Source organism: Mustela putorius, unplaced genomic scaffold (assembly GCF_011764305.1).
Source record: "Mustela putorius furo isolate JIRA1106 unplaced genomic scaffold, ASM1176430v1.1 tig00000868_pilon_pilon_pilon, whole genome shotgun sequence".
NCBI classification, from domain to species: domain Eukaryota; kingdom Metazoa; phylum Chordata; class Mammalia; order Carnivora; family Mustelidae; genus Mustela; species Mustela putorius.
This window is the reverse complement of record NW_025421502.1, coordinates 7,796,399-7,819,211: the sequence shown is the minus strand read 5'-3', so window position 1 is coordinate 7,819,211 and position 22,813 is coordinate 7,796,399.

Below are 22,813 nucleotides of genomic sequence, written 5' to 3'. Positions count from 1 at the left end.
AAATCCTAACTGTGTGGATCCCCTCCCCTCCTCCCTCTCGGGTCACCTGGGAAGGGACCTGAACATGGAAGGAAGACATTCTTAACCTGGGAGATGAGAGTCTATCTCAACCTCCTTGAATCTAAAATTGGCCTCTAGAACAATCCCCTGAGACTTGTTTCCTGTGAGATTACCGAAACAAAAACAAAGAAGGGGGGTGTGGAATGCACCTGAAAGACCTTGAAATGTTTGGAAAAGTACTCAGAGAAATTAATATCACAGGCTTTTCACTAAATCATGGACATATTTTGTTGCTGCATTTTCTATCAAGAATGAAAACCAAGAGCAGTTGGCTCTGTCTCCCGCCAGAGACAGCTTTCCATATGCCAAGTTCCCACCAATGATAAGTCCAGTCACCTCTGCATCTTACTGAGCAACTCTCTATGAAAAGAATAGAGAGAGGCAGATTAGGGGCATTTCTAGCATTTCCCAGAAAATATGGATGAGGTGCCCTCGCTCCCCCTTCTTCCCTCTCCCCCAAGTCACAAGTGATTTCAGCCTCCTGCATCACAAGCCTCTCTCACCTGAGTATGAGTTTTCATTGTAATCATGCTGCACTGTTAAGATAGTACTAAATGCTGCTTGCTAAGAGGATTTGAAAGGAAAAGATTTCCAAAGCAGATTTTAAGGACATTCTTGGTTTCTTAAATCACCATGATGAGATAGCAGATTTAGCAGATGGGAGAGTCCTTTTACTGACACTAACCTTTCACTGGTCTCCAGCTCTAGTCCTTCAGCACAGCACCTTGATCTATGTCCAGAGTTTCTCTTTCTTAAGGTAATTCTTTGAGGAAAAGAAATCCAGGGTCCTTATCTGGATATATTTATGTCAAGTGACTACTTTCCACGTTTGTAACATAGATGTCTGAGTGAAGCGAAAGGAAGTGAAAAATCCACTCTCAATGGGGAGAGGAAACCCTTGTTCTTGTTTATCTTATTTGGATGCTTCTAATTTCAAGGCAGAACTGATGAAGATCCGTGGTTACAGTATTGTTTCCCCAAAATGAGTAAAGTGGTGACTTTTTAAGACAAAAACAACATAAGATAGAATCACAAAATGTAACCGTTACAAAAATTTCCTGAAGCGAGGCACACGTTGAACTGCTTTACTTGGGTTACTTTTGTTTGGTAGTTTGTGTTGAAGTCCACAAGTGAGGACACTGATGAAATAAAGGAAGAAGAGGGGCGCCTGGGTGGCTCAGTGGGTTGGGGCCTCTGCCTTCGGCTCAGGTCATGATCCCAGGGTCCTGGGATCGAGTTCCGCATCAGGCTCTCTGCTCAAGGGGGAGCCTGCTTTCTCCTCTCCCTTTCTCTGCCTGCCTCTCTGCCTGCTTGTGATCTCAGTCTGTCAAATAAATAAATAATATCTTTAAAAAAATAAAAAATTTTAAAAAATAAAGAAAGGAGACTTCAGCTGCTGAGATGTCCTCATGACCTACGGCAAGCTCAAGTCCAAAAGGAAAAGGGCATCACCTAGAGATCAGTCCTCATTAGTGCAAAGTGAGGCTCTGAAGTTTCATTTGTGATCTGACTTCCCAGGAAAAGAGTTCACTGTGCATTAACACAAACAGAGTGGGCTTGGTTCACGGGCCTGGTCAACACCTGTGCCTCTTCTTTCATGCACTGTTTTAGATCTTCAATGTGAAGACAGGTCTGTGCAGTGTTTGAGAGAGTCAAAGCAACCCTTCCATGGACTCTGGCCTCTTCTGAGTCTCACTCAAATGCCCTTACTTTTTCACCTGGAGAAATCATGTGTTACATCAAATTAGAAGCCAAATGATTTTTTTAATGCTCAGAGTGTTTGCCTTTGATGATAGAACATTTTTTTAAAAACCACAAATTCCTGTTTAAAAACTTTGATGTGATTCATAAATAAATATAATCTAAAAGCATGGAATTCAAAATCTCTACAATGAATCACATATTTAAAATCAGTGTAAGGGGACAACTTGCCCAAGTACACATGTGCACGTGCGCGCGCGCACACACACACACACACACACACACTCTTTGGAGAATAATGTAACACTTATGGTTCTTTTCTGCTTATGTTTTCTTTCTTCTTTTTTTTCAGATTTTATTTATTTATTTGAGGAAGAGAGAGAGCAAGGGGAGGGGAGGGACAAGCAGACTCCATGCCAGGCACAGAGCCTCTCCTAGGCTCAAACCTACAACTCTGAGATCATGACCTGAGCTGAAATCAAGAGTTGGATGCTGAACCAACTGAGCCACCCAGGTGCCCCTCTGCTTACATTTTCTAAATAAATCTTCTGCAAAGCGGGCAGTTGTGAGATCTCTCTCATATATGTTGTTAAATTCCCAAAGAAAGAAAAGAAACTGCCTTGAGAACTACTTTCTTATGTCTGATTTTATAGTTCCTGCCCATCTTAGAGAGAAGAGGCAGATGTAAGCTGGTGTTGGACTGGGCCTCAGTCTTTGTGAACATGCAGAGCTCAACCAAAGGCATAACCAATCAAGAGGCAAAAAATTAATGAGTTTGAGTCTGAGATGTGGATTCTAACTTTCAGCTGGATGGGGCAAAGGTTACTCTGACGGAGGGGACACATGTATGCTCAGTAAATGTTGCCTACATGCTCTTCTTGGCTACTTCATCATCACTGGTCCTCTGTCACCACACTGCCAGTTAATCCTTGATATTTAATGACCCAATAATAAAAGTAAGCAGAATATACTTCAAAGCCACAATGTGAAGCTTTCTTGGTTAAGTTTTTATTTATTTATTTAAGAGAGAGAGAGTGCAAGAAGGAGAGCAAGCACAAGCAAAGGGATGGGAGGAGGGAAAGGGAGCAGCAGACTCCCTGCTGAGGAGGGAGCCCAACTCGCTGGTTGATCCCAGGACCCCGAGATCATGACCTGAGCCAAAGGCAGACACTTAAAGGACTGAACCACCCAGGCACCCCTGAAGCCTTTCTTAAAGCTTTCCATGCTTCCCTCCCTTCTTCTGTATCTGGGGGCAACTTCCTTTGTCTCTATTCAGCTTACCTTACAAAATATCTCATCTGGTGGTAATGGCAATAAAAGAGTAACTTTTCCCTTTTGCTTCAAACAAAATCTGGGGATTTTGTCTTAGCCTTAAACGCTATCTTAGCACAGATTGCCATAATAAAATGCCATAAACTGGGTGGCTTAAACAACAGAAATTTATTTTCTCATGGTTCTAAAGGCAGAAAGTCCAAGATCGAATTCTAGCAGCCTTTATTTCTGGCGAGAGCGCTCTTCCTGTCTTGTAGATGGTTGCCTCCTTTACTGCAGTCTTCAAATGGCCTTTCCTCTGAGCACTGACATGGGAAGGTAGGCACTGACATGGAAAGTTCTCTGGTGTCTCTTCTTCAAAGGATGCTGATCCTTTAAAGGCCCTACCATGATGGTCCCATTTAACCTTAAATTACTTCCTTCCTCCAAATACAGCACACTGGAGAGTTAGCGCTTCAGCATAGGAATTTGGGGGCAATGCAGATGTTTAGTACAAAACAAAGAAACTCAAAAAAACTATGGTTGGAAATCTCTTTTCTTGACATGCAGCTAGAATCTTCACTCATAGATAGGCCTTGCTATATTTATATTCTAAAACTTGAAAGTATACAAATTATTATATCGATTGCAAGGTACACCTTGTGAACCACCATCTTAGAAAAACCTCTAAGCTGTAATATACATAATATGAATACGGGGTCCCAGAAAAATGGTTCTTGGTTCAAATAAATTAGAAAAATACAACATACTATTATTTTTCTCCTTTAGTTCGTTACAGGGCACATTAAGACTTGAAAGATCCTGAGCACTCCTACAGTAAAGAAACCTACTTCATTTCATATAATACAGTGTTTCCCAATTTTTTTTGAGCAAAAAACCCTAGAACATCATTAGGAAAATAATGTCCTAAATCAACCTAATTCAGACAGTTTGCCAAAAAAGAGAAAGCACGTGCACTTGCAAAGTTTTCTCACTAAAAATCTCTTTTTAAAATTATATTTATTTATTTGAGAGAGCGAGCACGAGCAGAAGAGGAGCAGAGGGAGGGGGAGAGGGACAATCAGGCTCCATGCTGAGAGCAGAGCCCGAGGTTCTATTCCAGGACCCCAAGATCATGACCTAAGCCAAAGTCAGATACTCAACTAACTGAGCCACCCAGGTGTCCCACTAAAAATCTCTTAAAGGATGACATCCTGATGTTTTGTAGCCAAATATCTGTGGCACTGTACTACCTCTTCCACAAAGCAACATGGACCTAGCAATTAAGCATAAACTAAAGAATATGAAGGTCTGAATTCTATTCCTGGTTCTGCTACCTACTTATTCATGTTTTCGTTTGTTGTTTTTTTTTTTTCTCTTTTCTACAGCTGTCTATAACCAGTAGGATTATTTTGTACTATGGTTGTTAAACATAACTGAAAATATGAAGCCCCATATGCAGGATAAATCAAAACAGACAAGTCCATGATCAGGATCACCTAATTCATCCTTTCTCATTTGCAAGGATAAAAAAAAAAAAAAAAAAAAAAAAGGTGGGGGGGGCGGAATCTATTCTTAGTAAGATAATCTAGGCACTCAGAAAGCAACCATTTCTGATGTTAGTACTATTCTTGTCTCTCATATGTAATAGAACAGACCTCCAAGATTCTGTACAGATACATGCAATCATAGACACATGTGAGTGCATACCCATATACGTGTGTGTGTGTGTGTGTGTGTGTAATGAAGTAAGTTAAAATGAAGAAATTCTGTTTTGAGAGCTGTCAAATCATCCAAATTGATTACCTAAGCTAACTGATCTGTGCCTGCAAAAAGTTTACAAGGAGACCATTACATATCTTAATAAATCTGCAAAATATTTACTTCGCATTAGATACAATTTCAAACCCTATGCGGTTCTGGAAACTATCAAATTTTAACTTTCATTGGTTTGTTAAAACACAAGATCATATTTAGGACTTTCACATCAAATCACCCAACATTCATCACTGTACTTGGCCTGAGACAACAGCTAAAAAGAGACTGGGTCAATGAAATTTTCGAATCACATCCATGAATAAAAGTATTCAAAAGTTTTCACACTCCCATTGAAAACAACTGACACAAAAATTGCTCTAAAATACTATAAAACTAATCCCACTTTTAGATATGAATACAAATCAGATTAAAAGAAGCACAGGAAAGTAAGCGGTGCTTTTGTCAGTCTCTTTATCATCGTCTGACTTGTGTGAACGTGGAAAGCAGGAATGTGTGAGCTCAAGCGGATTGGGAGACATGAGGCCCAGCGACCCTCTTGGCTTCATTCCACTGGAACTATGATTACGGAATGCTTTTTTAAAAAGGGAACGCTCCTAAATATACAGAAGTCTGTTGATTTCTCTACACTAATAACAAACTATCAAAAAGAAAAACTGAGAAAACAGCCCATCTTAAAATTGCATCAAAAACAAAAACAAAACTAGGAATAAATACAACCAAGGAGGTAAAAGAACTGTACACTGAAAACAATAAGACAAGGATGAAACACATTGAAATTTCTATTTCACAGAAACAGAAGAATTCTAAAATTTGTATGGAATCAGAAGAGCCAAAACAATCTTGAAAAAGCCAGAGGAATCATGCTCCCTGGTTTCAAATTCAATTACAAAGATAGAGTAATCAAAACACTGTGGTATTGGCATAAAAATAGACACACAGGTCAATGGAACAGAATAAACCCATACAATCATGGTCAGTTAAATTATGATAAAGGAGCCAAGAATACATGATAGAAAGAGGACATTTCCTTCAATAAATGGGGCTGGAAAAATTAGACAGCTACATGTAAAACAATGAAAAAGGACCACTATCTGATACCATACACGAAAATTAACTCAAAAAAGATGAAAGATTTGGGGGGGAAATTGGAGGGGGAGACAACCCATGAGAGACTGTGAACACTGAGAAACAAACTGAGAGTTTTGGAGGGGGCTGGGGAGGGGGTTGGGTGAGACTGGTGGTGGGTATTATGGAGGGCACGTATTGCATGGAGCACTGGGTGTGGTGCATAACAATGAATCTTGGAATACTGAAAAAAATAAAAATTAAAAAAAGAAAGTACTCTAAGAAAAGAGAACGTGTTATTTGTGTTGAAAGGCCCTGAAATAATAAAGACATAAAATGATTTTCAAAAAAAGATTAAGATTTGGACGTAAGACCTGAAGCCATAACGCTTCCAGAAGAAAATAGGCAGTAAGCTCCTTGATGTCAATCTTGGTGATTTTTTTAAATTTCACACCAAACACAGGACAAGAAGAGCAAAAATATATCAGTGGGACTACATCAAACTAAAAAACTTTTACACAGTGAAGGAAATCATCAACAAAACGAAAAGGCAACTTACTGAATGAGAGAAAATGTTATCAAATCACATATCTGATAAGGGGCTATTATCCAAAATATTTAAAGAAATTATACTTCTTGGGGCACCTGGGTGGTTCAGTCAGTTAAGCATCTGCTTTGGGCTCAAGGGTCATGCTCTCAGGGTCCTGGGATCAATCCCTGCATCAGGCTTTCTGTTCAGCGGGCTGTCTACTTCTCCCTTTCCCTCTTCCCCTCCTCCCCACTGTGCCCACTCTCTCACTCGCTCTCCCTTTGTGTGTCTCAAATAAATTTTTAAAAAATTATTTGAGAAATTATACAACTCAATAGCAAAAGAAAACAATATGATTTAAAAATGGACAGAGGACATCAACAGGCCTTTTTCCAACAAAGACATACACTTGGCCAAGAGGCACATGAAAAGATATTCAGCACCACTAATCATCAAGAAAAAGCAAATCAAAACCACAATGAGATATCACCCCACACCTGCTAACTTAAAAATACAAGAAACAAGTGTTGGATAGGATGTGGAAAGAAAGGGAACCCTTGTACACTACTGATGGGAATATAAACTGGTACAGCCACTGAGAAGAACAGTGTGGAGTTTCTTCAAAAAATGAAAAATAGAACTACCATAGAACTACCAATCCAATAACTCCATTTCTGGGTATTTATCTGAGGAAAACAAAAACACTGGGGTGCCTGGGTGGCTCAGTGGGTTAAGCATCTGCTTCTTGATTTCATTCCAGGTCATGATCTCAGGGTCATGAGATTGAGCCCTGTGTGGAGCTCCATGCTGGGCATGGAGCCTGTTTAAGATTCTCTCTCTCCCTCTCCCACACCCACTCTTCCCTCTCTAAAAAAAAAAGATGAAAAAAACTTGAAAAGTTTTCTTGAAAAGAAAGAAAAGTCTTTCTTCACTAACTTGAAAAGATATGTGCACCTTACCATGTTTACCTCAAAATTTACAGTAGCCAAGATATGAAAACAACTTAAGTGTTTACCAATGGATGAATAGATAAAGAAATTGTGGTGTATCTATAAACAGACACAGACACACACACACACACACACACACACACACACACGCACACTGAAGAATATTATCCAGCTATAAAAAAGAATGAAAGTGTGCCATTTGCAACAACACAGGTAGACCTTACAGGCATTATGCTAATGGAAAGAAGTCAGACAAAGAAAGATATATATCGGGCACCTGGGTGGCTCAGTGGGTTAAACCTCTGCCTTCAGCTCAGGTCATGATCTCAGGGACCTGGATCAAGCCCCGCATCAGGCTCTCCACTCAGTGGGGAGCCTGCTTCCTCTCTTTCTCTGCCTCTCTGCCTACTTGCAATCTCTGTCTGTCAAATAAATAAATAAAATCTTTAAAAAAAAAAAAGAAAGAAAGACATATATCATATGATCTCATTTATAGGCAGAATCTTAAAAACAAAAACACACAAACAAAACAAGCTCTTAGATACAAAGAACAGATTGATGGTTACAGGGGAAGTGGGGTAAAATGTGTGAAGGGAATCAAGATATAAACTTCCAATTTTAAAAGAAATAATTCATGGGGATGGAATGTATATTATGATAATAATAGTTAATAATTAATAACACTGTACTAGATATGTGAAAGTTGCTAAGAGAGTAAATCTTTAAAATTCTCACATAAGAAAAGTGTTCCTTAACTATGTATGATAACTGATGCTAACCAGACTTACTGTGGTAAAATTTCACATCACAGATATTGAATCATTATGTTGTATACCTGAAACTACCACAGTGTTGTATGTCAACTATACCTCAATAAAATAAATAAAATTTTAAAAGCACTCTCATAGCATTTTAAGTTGTTCCTTTACAACTTCTTTATTATCTGAATTGCTTGGTGGATTAGAAGGTCCTCGAGGGGAAAAGACTGGGTCTATTTTGAGACTATACCTGAAATGTAGTATATTCTCAATAATTATTTTTAATTGAATTGAGGACAAATTGAGTTTTTTAAAATTTTAGAGAAGTAGTTTTCTCTCCCTCTCTCTCTTTGACTAAGAAAGACTAAGAAAGTTATAAGGGCAGAACAAAACAGGAAAAAAAAATTCTGTGATTTTACACATCACCGCATTTATTGGAATTACTAAATGTCTTCTTTTAAATGGTTTAAAATCTAAAATGTATGGCATATGCAAAGAGTGACAAACTGGCAGAAGGACTGGCAAGAGCAGAAATAGCAGAAGGTTACTAGAAAAGAAGACATACCTATCTTCAAGTTTATCTAGTCTTTGTTACCTTCGGCATGAGAAACCCCAAAAAACGTCACAAAATTGGAATCTCCTTCTAAAACTAAGATTTGGCAATTTACTGGATTTGAACTAGGATGAACCACAGTACTCAAAAGGGAAACTTCAAGTGATTTTGTGTCTTAATGCAGTAATTAGGCAGAAGGGGGGGGGGAAGCACAGAAAGGAGAACAAAGGAATACAACAGAATGAATCTTCCAACCATGTAGACGTGAAAACACTCACTATTTCAGTCTGTTAGGATCTGGTAACATGGCAGGATGTCTTTGCAAGGCTCACAGGCACTCCTGCTTTCTGTCCAGGTACTATAGTAAGAAAAACTTCTGACACAGACCTTTGGAGACCCAGAAAAGTAGTACACTTGCTTGCATCTCAGAAAAGGAAAGCTTTCAGGAAGAAAAACCCATATAGGGAAAACCTAAATTCAAAGTTCTGAGGTATGATTAAGTTACTTATTCTTTTAAATTATTTTGCCCTCTAAAGTTTAATGCTCAAAAACATAAAGAGGAAATATATTTTAAAGCACCAATAGGATTTTTTAAATGCATACACATGTATGTTTGTTTATAAAGCATATACTGGTGTTACCATTCCCTATATTAAATAATATATTAGTAAAGCTTAATTTCTTTCTTGATTTTTTACATAAAAACACATGCAAATTCTATTCCTTTCTTCCTGTTCCTCAATGAATTATCATGTACTCTCCTAAAGCTCTGTGCTATCCTCATAATGGACTATTGCCCTGGGGGTTTTCAAAATTTGTAAGTAAGTCCTCAAGGTCATAAAATATACCCTAGAATAAGTGGCAGGATATCCGAGAGAAAAAAGGCACTGGGAGGAATAGGTTGATTTACCCTCCACAGGGACATAATCAGAAATTCATTCTTGGGCACTTGGGTGGCTCAGTTGGTTGAGCAACTGCCTTCAACTCAGGTCATGATCCTGGACTTCCAGGATCAAGTCCCGCATCGGGCTCCCAGCTCCTTGGGGAGTCTGCTTCGCCCCCTGACCTTCTCCTCTCTCATGCTCTCTCTCACTCATTCTCCCTCAAATAAATAAATAAAATCTTTAAAAAAAAAAAAAAGAAAAGAAAAGAAATTCATTCTCACACAATCAATTAAGAAACTAAAAAAGGGGGCTCCTTGCTGGCTCAGTTAGCAGAGCATAACAACTCTTGAGCTCGGGTTTGTGAGTTCAAGCCCCATGCTGGGTATAGAGATTACTTACAAATAATATATTTTTAAAAAATTTTTAAAAATCATGTAATTATTGCAGTGATTGTCTTTTTTAGCAATCAAGGATGGATCTCTTAAACTGTATTAAATTTTATTTCTTTTTAATATTAAATTCCAAACAAACCTAAAAAAATACTTGTTGGGACAATTTGATTATATAACTGTTGTCATAATGAAAAAAAGTCTGGCTACTCCTGTTTGTAGACAGAGGTGAGAAAATGGAGAGGGACTGATGGCTATCTAAGAAAAAAAGAAAAACAAAGGAATCTGAATGGCATAAACAAAAACTGAAGCTGTAGAGATATCATTATCTTAGTCATTTTGAAGGGATGTAAATTAAATGGGAGAAATCTGTTTTATCTGTATATAGACAAGAACATTCCCATGGCTAGTATAAACCTTCATTTCTGCATAAACCCCTATTACCTTTAATAGCATCCTTACTACTTGACTTCAGCTGCCTGTGTCTGATAATAAATTCACCAAAAGAAATATCCAGTGACAGGAAAAGATAGATTTACAATTTTCCCTTGGGATCCCAGACATAAATTCAGTTTTTTCCTTAACGCCCAAAGTTGCAGGTGCTTTCCATTTTTACAAATACGTTTTTATATGACTTGTCCACTATGGCATGTTATAAATAAATTTCAGTTATTTCACTTTTCATAAAAGGCTGTGCATTAAAATCCCATCTTAACGATTAAGGCTTAGAACAAAAGGAACGCTATTTCAGTTACTACTGGGTTCTTCACCAGCGCACAGACTGTTTTATTCATCAAGGTCATCCCGTGGTGCTAAAAGTTCATTTCTAACCTATTCAGTGTAGTCGTTCCCTTTCAGGATATTTGTTACTCCATTTCTTCTCCTTTTTCTCCAAGAATCCTTTCACTTAAGCAATACCAGCTTATTTTTCAGGAAAATGTTTGTCCTCACTTGGCCAAAAGGGGAAAAAAAAAAATCACTGCAGTTGCCACCTGTTGAACATTTTCAATTTCCACAATTTCCTCTCAATAAAATGCTGACCAGAATTACGGTAATTCTGAAAGTGTCCTCACTGGCTCCTTCCTTAATGCTGGAATAACTTCCCACTGATGCACTATTTCTTTTGATAGTTAGCCATTGGAAGACTGCGTTTTACTCCTCTGCCAAATTGAATGCAGATGGTTTCGATGCAGAAGCCACAATCCAGCCCTGGTCTCTTTCCTGATCAGTATTCTTCTTGGGGCTTTCACTTCAAACTGTTGATCCCAGGAGTCTCTGGCCTTGTCTTGATGACTTATCAATTCTCTATACAAACCACCTTCCGCTCTCAAAGGGCGAAACACTGAGATTATTACAAAACGGCTCCCTTTATAGCATCATAACCACTATTGTTTTGCATTTGTCATCACTCAGCTCACGATGTTTCATATAGCCATCGCTAATACATCATGCGGACATGATCAGGTGGACTGTAACATTACTTCTTGAGCACTTACTTAACTTCCTCTCTCCTCCCACTAGTTTTCAACATTCTCTGTACTTTTCTCATCTGTAGATGAAACATTGATTGGCCTTTCCCCATCTCCTAGCCTAAATTAGACCAAAACACAAACCAGGTCCTCCACTTCTCAGCTACAGAGACTTCATAAACTCTGTGTACAGTAGTGTCAAGAGGAAACCTAGTCAAGGGAAAGACAGTCCCGCTATCAATGTGGAAAACTTCCGTGATCTCATTTCAGTGAGTTAATGGCAGCCCTCTAAAAGACACATCCACATCCCAGAAAGTGTGAATTTGATCACATTTCAGGAAAGCAGGTTTGTAGATGCAGTCAAGTTAAGGATTTCAAGACAAGATCGTCCAAGATTTTTCAGATGGACCCTAAATCCAGTGGCAAGGGTCTTCATAAGCAATATAACAGAAGACACATAGAGGAGGAGGCCTTGGGAAGAGGGAGGTAGAGATTGGAGTGCCACAGCCACAAGCCGGGGAGCACCAGGAGCCCCCAGCAGTAGGAGGAGGCAAGGAAGAATTGTCTTCCCAGAGCCTCCAGAGTGAGCATGACCCTGCCAACACCTTGATTTTGGACTTTTGGCCTCCAGACTGTCAAAGAGTAAATTTCTGTTGTTTTACGCCACCCAATTAGTGCTAATGTGTTACAGCAGCCCTGGGAAACTAATAAATCCATTATAATTACATAGACCTTATTTAGGAAAGGAGCACTCAAGTCAGGACCCTTGAATGCAAATACTTGCTAGGTTCACAAAAAGATGAATCACCTAAATGTTCATTTATCCAGTAAGTATTGAACACCTATTGTTTGCCCAGTCCTATGCTAATTATTGAGACTATACAGTAAACCAGGGAGAAAAAGTGTTGCTCCTGCCTGAATAGAGCTGACATGGTTGGTGTTTCCAGTCCAAAATGAAGCCAAAGGCAACTCCAATTTCTAAAGGAAAATAAATCTTGGAAATGCTTTTTAACTGGAAGTCCTTAATTATGTATAAAATAATTAATGCCATGTGAATAAGTTTTCTTCCAAACATGTAGCTTCAAAAAATGAAGTAAAAAAGCATTTGGCCAAATACATTTGGGACTTTCCAGAGTTTAAGTCTTTAGGAAAATGGTTGGAAACACACAACAAACTCCCAAATGACAATGGTGATAAAAATGACTATATCGTCATTTGTAAGTGCGGTTTGTTTCTGAAGGGCTCAGCACACCCCTTGTCTGTCGTGTAAACTTTTTTCCCACACTGTAGCCCTGACAAATTCGGGAAATCCCTGAGGTGGAATGAAGCATAGAGAGTACCTGCTTAACCATACCCACATGTATTAAGAACAACAATAACTATCATTTATGGTGATGATTATTTTCCAGGCACTTTGCCTAATGGTTTACACACAGAATCTCATTTGATCTACAAAACATCCCTAAGAGGCAGGCACCAATGACCCACTTTCTTTAAAGTCAGCTATTTACCTACATTCCTGAAAACCTCACGCCCCTTCCCAGATAAGGGATCATGGATTTGAAGTTCCAGTAACTGTTGACTCTTTTACTGCTCCCCTCCGCCTTTACCTGGTCTTCCTCTCTTGCAGTTAACTGCTAAAGAAGCATCACAATCTTAGAAATATGACCCACAGTGATTGTGCACCTGCAAAAGAGTCTCCAGTCTTCATTATATAGAGCGGAGGATAGAAACAGCTCCGGGCTTAAAGGGACTTTTTCCCAACAGCCTGGGAATGACCACCATCTTCTCTGACCGCCCATGTTACATTCAGACAGAGCCCACACATGCCAACACATTGTCATTCAGATTCTCTCCACCCTCCCCTCCCTGCCCTCACTCCCTTCTGTCTTGTCCTGCCATTGGCCCAAAGCAGTAGCAGTGCCAAACGGATTCTATGGCAGAACTGGCACAGAATTTGCATATTGTTTGATGCCAAATTGTCCCATGGTAAGAACCTAAAAGATGGGGGCTTTCAAAGAGCCTAAGAGAATCTGCTGGTACAGAGCTGTATCCTAAAATGTAGTCATAAGACCACTCGTTTTAGAATCTCCTACAGTGTTAAAAATTCAGCTGCTCAGACTCCACCCCAAGCTTACCGAATCCAGAGCACAGGCCTGAGGCCTAGGAATCTTCACTATTCAAATTCCCAGTTGTTTTTTAATGTACCCTAAAAAGTGGAAACCACAAGATGAGGAAATTCCCCTAAGAAGTGATCACTAAGTGGATTTCAGCTGATGTAGGTATAAAGGAGGCTTATGGGGGGCAAGGTTAAAGGGCAGAATGACTCAAAAGATGAGCACCAAATCCTATGAAAACCACTGTGAATAGTGAAAAGAATACTGGATTGGGATTCCAAAGACCTGGGTTCTATGCTCAACTCTACGACTCATTCATTCAAAACATATATATTAACTACCCACTATGTAGCCAACCTTGAAAGAGTCTCTGGAGCTACAGCAGTAGGCAAATCCCTGACCTCAAGGAGCTCGTAAGAGAGAAAGACAGTAGCAAGTAAGCAATGTATATTGTTCAGTAACACATGAGTGCTCTGAAGAAAAAACAGAGATGGGAACAAAGAGTGGTAGGAGTAATAGTGTTTTAGAGAGAGCAATCAAATCTGGAAAGTGGAGAAAATGAGGTAAGCGCACCATCCCAGTATCTAACAAGTGGGCATTCAGCTGGAATGGAGCTTGTATTCAGATGGAATCACACTAGGAAACCTTGAGGAAAGCAGTGTGTTTGCTGTATACAACGAAGAGAAGGAAGCTAGTTTGTCTGGAGCAACATGAGTCTATCAGGGTCTAACCCTATTCGTTCCAGAAGCTTTATTTCATCAACATGCATTTATGGGTTAAATTTAATTTCCTGTGTTTTTTTTTAATTAATTTTTTATTTTTTATAAACATATATTTTTATCCCCAGGGGTACAGGTCTGTGAATCACCAGGTTTACACACTTCACAGCACTCACCAAAGCACATACCCTCCCCAATGTCCATAATCCCACCCCCCTTCTCCCAAACCCCCTCCCCCCAGCAACCCTCAGTTTGTTTTGTGAGTAATAATTTCCTGTGTTTTGACCCATAGTGGGCATGGTCTGTGAAATTCTGATTTAATTTTCTAAGTACATGGGTGACTTGAGAAAGGTCCAAGCTTTTGCATAAATAATGAACAGCTAGCTATCTACATGCCATGGTTTTACAAACTTTCCCTGACATCTCTGTATGCAAAGTCATCCTATTGAGTAAGTCGGAAAAGTTCACTGTATTTCAACAGCTACTATTTCTAGTAACTTACTCTCTTGACCGTATAGAGAATGCCGGAGTTCTAGTTCCTAGCCATAAACATATTAGTGTGGATTTGTTTGTCAGATTAGTTGAGGGTCAACAAGAAGGACACCTATTCAAGCACAGAATGCTTTGGGAATACTGGAGACAGGGGTAATGAGGAGGAGTTACAATAAAATCGTGTTCCCATGGGGAGAAGGACAGATATGTCTTCCTGTGACTGGATTCTCACCAAGTCCTGGGCAGCTCAGAATGCAGTATGTAGAAGCATGAGGGCCCCGAGTATGCGAGTATGCACACAACCGGCTCCAAATAATGGAAACCCTTGAGTGGAACTTGAGATAAAAATACAGAAGAAAAAATTTAAAAATCAATTTCAAGATTGAAAATCTCTTCATTTCATTTTATTTTACTTTATTTTATTTTTTTATTTGCTATATGTGGAATAAATCCCATTTCCAATTTAACTAACATGAGTGAAACTTTCTAACTCACCACTCAGCTGCTGCTTCTGCCTCCCTCTCCTCTTCCGTGGGGCCCAGCAGTCTGCGTAATTTATAACCACGCAGAATCCCATTGTCCACCATCATAATGCCTCTAAGTAAAACAGGACATCTATAGTTACTCCCAGTGTATTTGTTTGTATTTAGACCATAGTTTTTTACTTGGGAAGAAGAAAAAGAAGCCTCTCAAAGATAAAGCTGGCCAGAGATGATCTTCTTGGTTTGAAAATGAAGACAACATGAAAGGGGGTGGGAGAAGGTAGGGGGAGAGAAAAGGTCTTAAGAATAGTACTAAACTGGGGCGCCTGGGTGGCTCTGTGGGTTGAGCCGTTGCCTTCGGCTCAGGTCATGATCCCAGGGTGCTGGGATCGAGCCCCACATCGGGCTCTCTGCTCAGCAGGGATCCTGCTTCCTCCTCTCTCTCTGCCTGCCTCTCTGCCTGCTTGTGATCTCTCTCTGTCAAAATAAATAAATAAAATCTTTAAAAAAAAATAAATAGTACTAAACTGGGCAAACTCACCAATAACAACAGCAGCACAAAAACAACTACAGAAATATGACCCCATCTCTTTGGATACAGTAGAGAATCCATGCAGGTATTCAAGATCAATCAAATAACTATACTCTATGCCACACAGAGCTCATAGACTCACTCCATGAGATTCATAAACTCAGAATTTGGGTTTATCTGTAGGTACACTTTTAGAACCAATTATAAGCAGCACTTGAGCTGCTTTTGTCTTTGTATTGCTACCAAAAAAAAAAAAAAATTATCTCAAAATTATGTTCCTCCTGGACTCCACTGAGTGAAACCAGTTGTTTTCACAAAACCGTTGGCACGCTTCTCAAGCCAAATTCTAAACATCCGATCTTCTATCCACCTGAAATATGCAGTTAGAAATGTAGCATAGAAAGCAACACATTTTAATAATTCTGCACCCGTCTGTCCTTTTGATATTGATTTGCTCTGGAGTTCAGTCCTTTGCCTGCTCTTATTTCACTCTACATATGTGTCTCTGGGCAATTTTATCCATTTCCATGGCCAAAACTACCATTTCTATGTTGATTAATTACAGACCTATTTCCAGCCCAAACTCACATGTCTAATGCAGTTGCCTACTAGGCATCTACAAATATTCCACGGGGAAAAGAAACAGGAGAAAAGATGGAACTAACATTTGTTGAACAGCTACAAAGCTCCAGCACCTCAGACTTTTCTGAGTACCGTTTATTACCCCAAAGCTCTGCCCCCTCTTACATATACTTCCTGCCTTTGGGCTCCACCTTCCACCAAACCACGGAAACCAGACACTGAGGGAAAGTCAGCCTCAATCCCTCCTCTTCACCTGACCACACATTCAACTAGTAAGAAGACAATTTATGTACTGCTTCAAAAAATATAAAAATTATATTTTTAATATAATCCTTTTTCTACATCGTCACAGCCACTGCCATAGTCTAGGCCCTTGTTCCTTTTCACGTGGGATTACATAGCCACCTCCGTTCTTCTCCCTCCCTCTCACCTTGGCTTCAGCAAAGTTATCAAAAATGCAAATAACGGTCATGTCCTTCTCTTGCTGAAAATCTTTCAATGACTATCAAGTATCCTCGCAAGAAGTCCAAATTCATTCCCTGCTGGTCTTCTGACACAGCACCAACACTAACCCATGCACGTTTTCCCAAGTATGCAACACTCACAGTACAGTGCTATAAGCTTACATGCTTTTTGATACCTCCAGAAAACTCTCCCTGTCTTCTCTTCCCTCTTAACTTTTCAAGTGTCCTTCTCTGTGCCGGGACAGCCATACAATAACATTTATCACGTGGCATTCTTTTCCTCAGTGCGATCCCTCTGAACTTTTCTGAGAACTCCTTGAAACTAGACACTATGTCCCCAGCACCTAGCACAGTGCCTGGACCCTAATAGGCTCTCTGAAGAATTTGAGCAAACAGTTAACATGTCCCAAGCTCCTTTACCCACCTGTGATACCTGTGACATAGGAACTATGACATGTTTGAGAGGTCATAAGATGCATGGAGCAAAATATCAACCACTCGTTGATACAGTAACTATGGCCTATTCCTAACTCAAGTTCTTTCAGTCGCTCAATTACATGGTTAAGGAATTTTTCTCCCAACTCTTATACAAGCATATTTCTAATTAAAAGACAAATCTAGTTCATCCAAACAGATAAGCTTTAGGTCAAATTAAAGTCTGCCTTTGTGACTTAGCACCGCAAACAGAGACTCGAAAATAATGAAAGCTCTCGGAGGGGATCCTATAGAAATTAGTAGCAAAACTAGAGGGAAGGGAGGATGGATGTTCTATTCTCTACACCACACTGCCTCCCTGTGGGAGGTTTTCTGGGCAAGGATGTACCTCAAGAAAAGCAAATCAGTTTTACAGAATTGTAAAGTGGTTGTAGCCAGATTTTATGTCTGTTGATACCAAAAGTCCACTCCCAAACGCTAGGTTATGAATGGTGCCAGCGGGGTGCTTTGTTTTCTGAAAGACGAGTGCCCACTTCTATGGGTTTGGAGTAGAAACGTTTTGTTAATTTAAAAATAAGTAGTCTTGGGAATGATTTTTGCAAATGTCAAGACCAAGAAATGAAATAACCACAGTCTAATTGTTTTCTCTTTACTACTTTGAATAATTATACTTTAAGGGTCTGAATCACTTAATTTACTTAAGAGAAATATAGAATCCTAAAATCAATGTCCCAGAAAATCAAAAATTGCCAAAGGAAGACCTTCCATTTGCTATGTACCAAACACAGCATTTTTAACTTAGTTCTTAAATTATTTAATTACAATGATCAAAAAATCAATATAGTTACATTGAAATTAATGTTTTCTCCCTGCCTGGGAACTCTCCTGAAGCAGAGCTTAACAGACCTAAAAAACATCAGATGCACCTTTGCAAGTTAAAACGGTACAACCAAGTGTGAGAAACAATTTAAAAGGCCATTTTCATTTACCTATAGAAAAAGTAATGCCTGGAATGCAACTTTTCAAAAGAATAAAATCTTTTGTTTCAGGCACAAAACACATTTTTCATGATTTCAGGACTTATTCATTTAAATATGCCCCAAGTTTTCAGGCATCATGGCAGAAAATGGTCTTAGTCTTTTGTTTCCACAGAAGGCCTTGAGCAATCTCCAGAAATGAAATAATTGCTCATGATCTACCTTAATGTAAATATCTAAAGGCTCTGCTTTTGAATTTCTGGGAATCTCAAAAGTATTTCAGTTCACGACTTGACTATTTCCTGACCAGTTCTCTTTGAAGTGGTTCTGGATCCACGCTATTATTTGAAAAGTCTGGCTGCCAGTCAACAGTTGCTATTTCCTTGATGTCTGTGGAGCTGCTTCCTTTCCTGTGACCTTTACCTGTGGTACCTTGTCGCTGAAGCCACAGATTCATGTCCATGTCTGTGTGCTCTGGTCCATATGTATGACCCTTGTTAGACACTCTGCCTTTATCTTAATGGGAAGGTAAACATCTACAATATGGACTCATTGGACCTACATTTCTACTTTCTCCACAGGTCAAGCTGCTTTATTTACTATGCACACATTAATAAAAGCTTGAGTAACATTTTCTTTTTAATGACAGGCAATGAAAGTACACATGCCATCCACATGACAAGCACATGAATTCTGCATTTCTGTGCTAGCATTATTAAATACCTCAGCAATTAATAAAGACAATGGTGTGCATAATGTTTTCCTATGAGCAATCAGAGGCTTTAATTCAAGACATGGCAAGAGAAAGATGTAGCCTGAGGGGAAGATTAAGAGAAAAGAGAGAAGGGAGAGCTAAGGGAATCTGCCTGGCACTCTCTCAGAAAAGAGGGGCAGATACTTCAACATACTGCAAACTCAAGCCAAAGGGAAAAATGGATTGCTAGCATGAGGAAAAATGTGGAACAGGAAGTAAAGCAAGAATATTTTCCATTTTCTCTCCCTCATACAACTGGGCTTAAAAGTTTCAAAAAGGAGACTATTCTTCTGAGACAAAGCCCCTGGACTGAATCTGGAATTTGTCACTAATTAACTGTATGATCTTGGCCAAGTCAACCTCCCTGGGTCTGAGTTCCCTTATATTTAAAATGAAATAATAATTAGATAATTATTAGGTAAATAGAACTGTTTGGGATGTAAAGATCAAAAGCACATTCAAGGACCATTGGAAAAGGCCATTCAAGGATAATTCAAGAGGGATTGGGTTGAGTCCCTATTCTCACTTTTTTTTTAAATCGGATATTGAACACAATCTTTACTTTTTAAAGAAACTCCACACAACCCCTATATAAGACTTTCTGACTCTTCGTTAGACGTGAAGGGAGGGAAAGGAAAGGAAAGAGAGACAGAGCAAAAGAGCTAGCCCAGAATAGAAATAATTTGTGGGTGACGGAACAGATGAGTTAGAGAGCACCAGCTGGACGAGGGAGGAGACCCAGAAAAAGGGAAGGCTTTGAGACCTAAAGACATAGATTGCCATGGCATATGGACGTAACAGTATGCTCTTCGGTACTGATAAATCTGACATGTAGGGAGCTAGAGAGGAAGGTGTTCTGTGCAAAGGAACACTGACTTTATCCTGTCGTCAACAGGACTTACCAGAGGGTTTTATGCAGGTTAGCACCAGTGGGTAAGAGCATGGCCTCTGCAGTCAGACTGCTCAGGCCAAATCCTGGCTCTGTCACTTGCCATTCGGGTCATCTGGGGAAAATACTTGACCATTCCACGCCTCAGTTTCCTCATTCGTAGAGTGGGGATGATAATAATAGTCCCCATCTCATAGGGTGGTTGGATCTGTGTGAGGGGAGGCCCACAAAGTGCTTAAAGCAGAGTCTAGCACAAAGAAATCACTCAATAGATAAGGATTGTGACTCATACAATCAGATTTTCCGTTTATCAACGTTACTTTGTGGGATATTTCTCAAAGTCCTATGTGTAATTAATGTGGAGGATTGAGATGAAAGTATGAAGCAGGTGTTGGACTAAGTTTGAGAATTTTCTATAAAGAATAGCATACCTTTTCTATCTCCAAATGAATAAAGCAAAGTCACAATGACCTGTTGAGACTCAGAAAGGAAATATGTTTAGGATTGAAAATATACAATGATTAGAAATTATTTATACTGGTCAACATGACCCAACCAGAGAAATGTTTTTATTATGTCATTTATCACTAAAGTTATCTCCCTAAGTCAGATTAATCACTGGAAATGAAAACAACTATCTCCTACCTCATCTGTGTGGGATCTGTGGTAAATAAGCCAATAAAAATGAAGATATTCTCTTGTAATATCCAGCTGCAGAAGAGATGGTTCAGTAAGAAGCTAGTCTTAGATGCTATAATGGAGCTAAGGTTGGGGAGCCATCTTGGAGAACTGAGTCCTGTGAGAATGGGACCCCTATGAACGATATTCTGCTAACCTGCTGAGGTCATGGCCCAGTACCCAAACCTACTCATCTTGTTTTCCCTTGCCAGTAAATATGGGAACCTATACAAAAGCCATGAACTGGAAGGGAACTTTAAGGCCATCCCTACCAGAAACTATTCTATCAGGAAGAACTCATATCCCCAAAGAGACTCTAAACCTGGAATCACAAGAAAAAGAATGAGAATGTAGAGGGAGATGATGATTACTACCAGTTTAATGTTTCTCCATGCATGGTTTTCTGAATCCAACAAATGGAGTAAAGAGCACTAAACTTGTCAAATCATGCATGTGAGCTTAGAGAAGTGAAATTAGTTATTGCTCAATTACTCACATCACTCAGGAACAACTCTGATAGTATTAAGTCTTACAGCTTTGACAGATTTATCGAAGGCAAGAAGACCGGTTAACAAATTATCACAATAGCCCAGGCAAGACATCATGAGGGGTTGCACAATGGAAGTGAGACAAGCAGACTTAAGAGTCATCTGAGGGAAGAAGGGCGGCTGCTGCATGCGAAGCAGTGTGGGCTAACGGTTGGGCTTGTGCACTTTGGAATCAGACTGAAAGAATTCCAAATCTCAACCCTGTCACATACCAGCTGAATGAGCTTGGAAAAATTATTTCACTTTTCTGTTCCTTAGTTCCCCCATCTAGAAAAGAGGTATAAGATAAAGCAGGCCAGAGCTAGGACAGAACAAGTGAAGCTTGTACTTACATAAGCCTGAGAGGGGAGCCTCCCTAGGCATCTCACTTGACTTATCCTAGCTCCAGCCCCGATAAAGAATACCTACTTCATAAAGTAATCATAAAGATTGAGTAAGTTAACATACGCAAAGTATTTAAGCTTATATGTTTAAGAGCAAACAGTAAGTGCTAGATCATTAGTTGACACTATTATTGATTAGGTTTGAAGGGTTAATGAGAGGAAATAAAATTTTAGGTGAACTCTCATTTTTCTGGCCTAAGTGATATGATGAATGTTGTTGTCACATGCCAAGAGAGAGAAACAGGAGAAAGAACAAGCTGAGGCAAGGGGTGAGACAAAAAGTTGGATCTGAGTTATGTATAGGGCAGTTGGGTACAAGCAAGCAGTAGTAGTTAAATAACCACATCCAGGTATCTTACTGGCACCTAAAAGTAAGGATTAGACATATATCCTCAAAGAGAGTGAAAGATGCATTGGTGGCAGCAATGATAGAAATAGATTATGTCACCCAGGAAGCCAAAGTGAGTAGCTAGTTTTGTTTCTGGGAAAGAGACCTGATAACTTCTTACCAAAATATCCATAAAGACAAAAAAGAGACAAAACCCTAAAGCAGGCCAAATTAGCCATCTAATTCCAGAGTCCAGAAGTATTTCTACTTAAAACTGAGCCAAACACATAAAACAGACCGCCAGTGCTAGATATCCTTTTGCTTGCTTGCCCAAAAGTTGTCAGGGAGAACTTTCATCCTTTTCCACCACTGTACTAAAAAAAAAAAAAAAAAAGGAAAACCAACTCCGACTCTTGCTTTTCAAAAACCACCAGACTACTGGTCTCTTATTACCTCTGTCAATTCCTCACTCTTCTACAATCTAATGAAGAAAGTAACTTGTAGGAATCCACTGAAAGTGAGTGAATATGGAAGGATGGAAGGCAGTGGGGGGAGTTAAGAAGGAAAGAATGGAGTGAGTGGTACAATGCCTTCTGGGAGTCAAGAAACGTCTTAGTTGCAGTGTATGTATGAAATTGTGGGTTTGTTTCTCCCTGTCCTAATTACTCTACTAATAGTTGAGTTTAAGAGGTATAATAAAGAGTCTATTTCAGCAAAACCAACTGGAGTCAACCAAAGGCTATGAAGCTGTGGGAAATGGGCTACCTGTGCATATTCACTTGCCTTAACGCATTGGAGGAGACCCCTCTAAAACCACTGGGCAGAGAATAGAGCCAAGCTCAACTTGGCCACACATTGTGCTTTGTGAAACACCAGGTATAGATAGATTTATCTTTTGAGAAAGCATAAGAAAATAGGGAGCTTTATAAGGGAAAATTCTTTAGTCTATAGGAAATGAAGACTAATGAAGTCTTTCATGAAGACTCAGAGGTACCATACTGCAGGAGACTGGAAAAATTTTAGATAAGTTTGGTTTCCTTAGCAG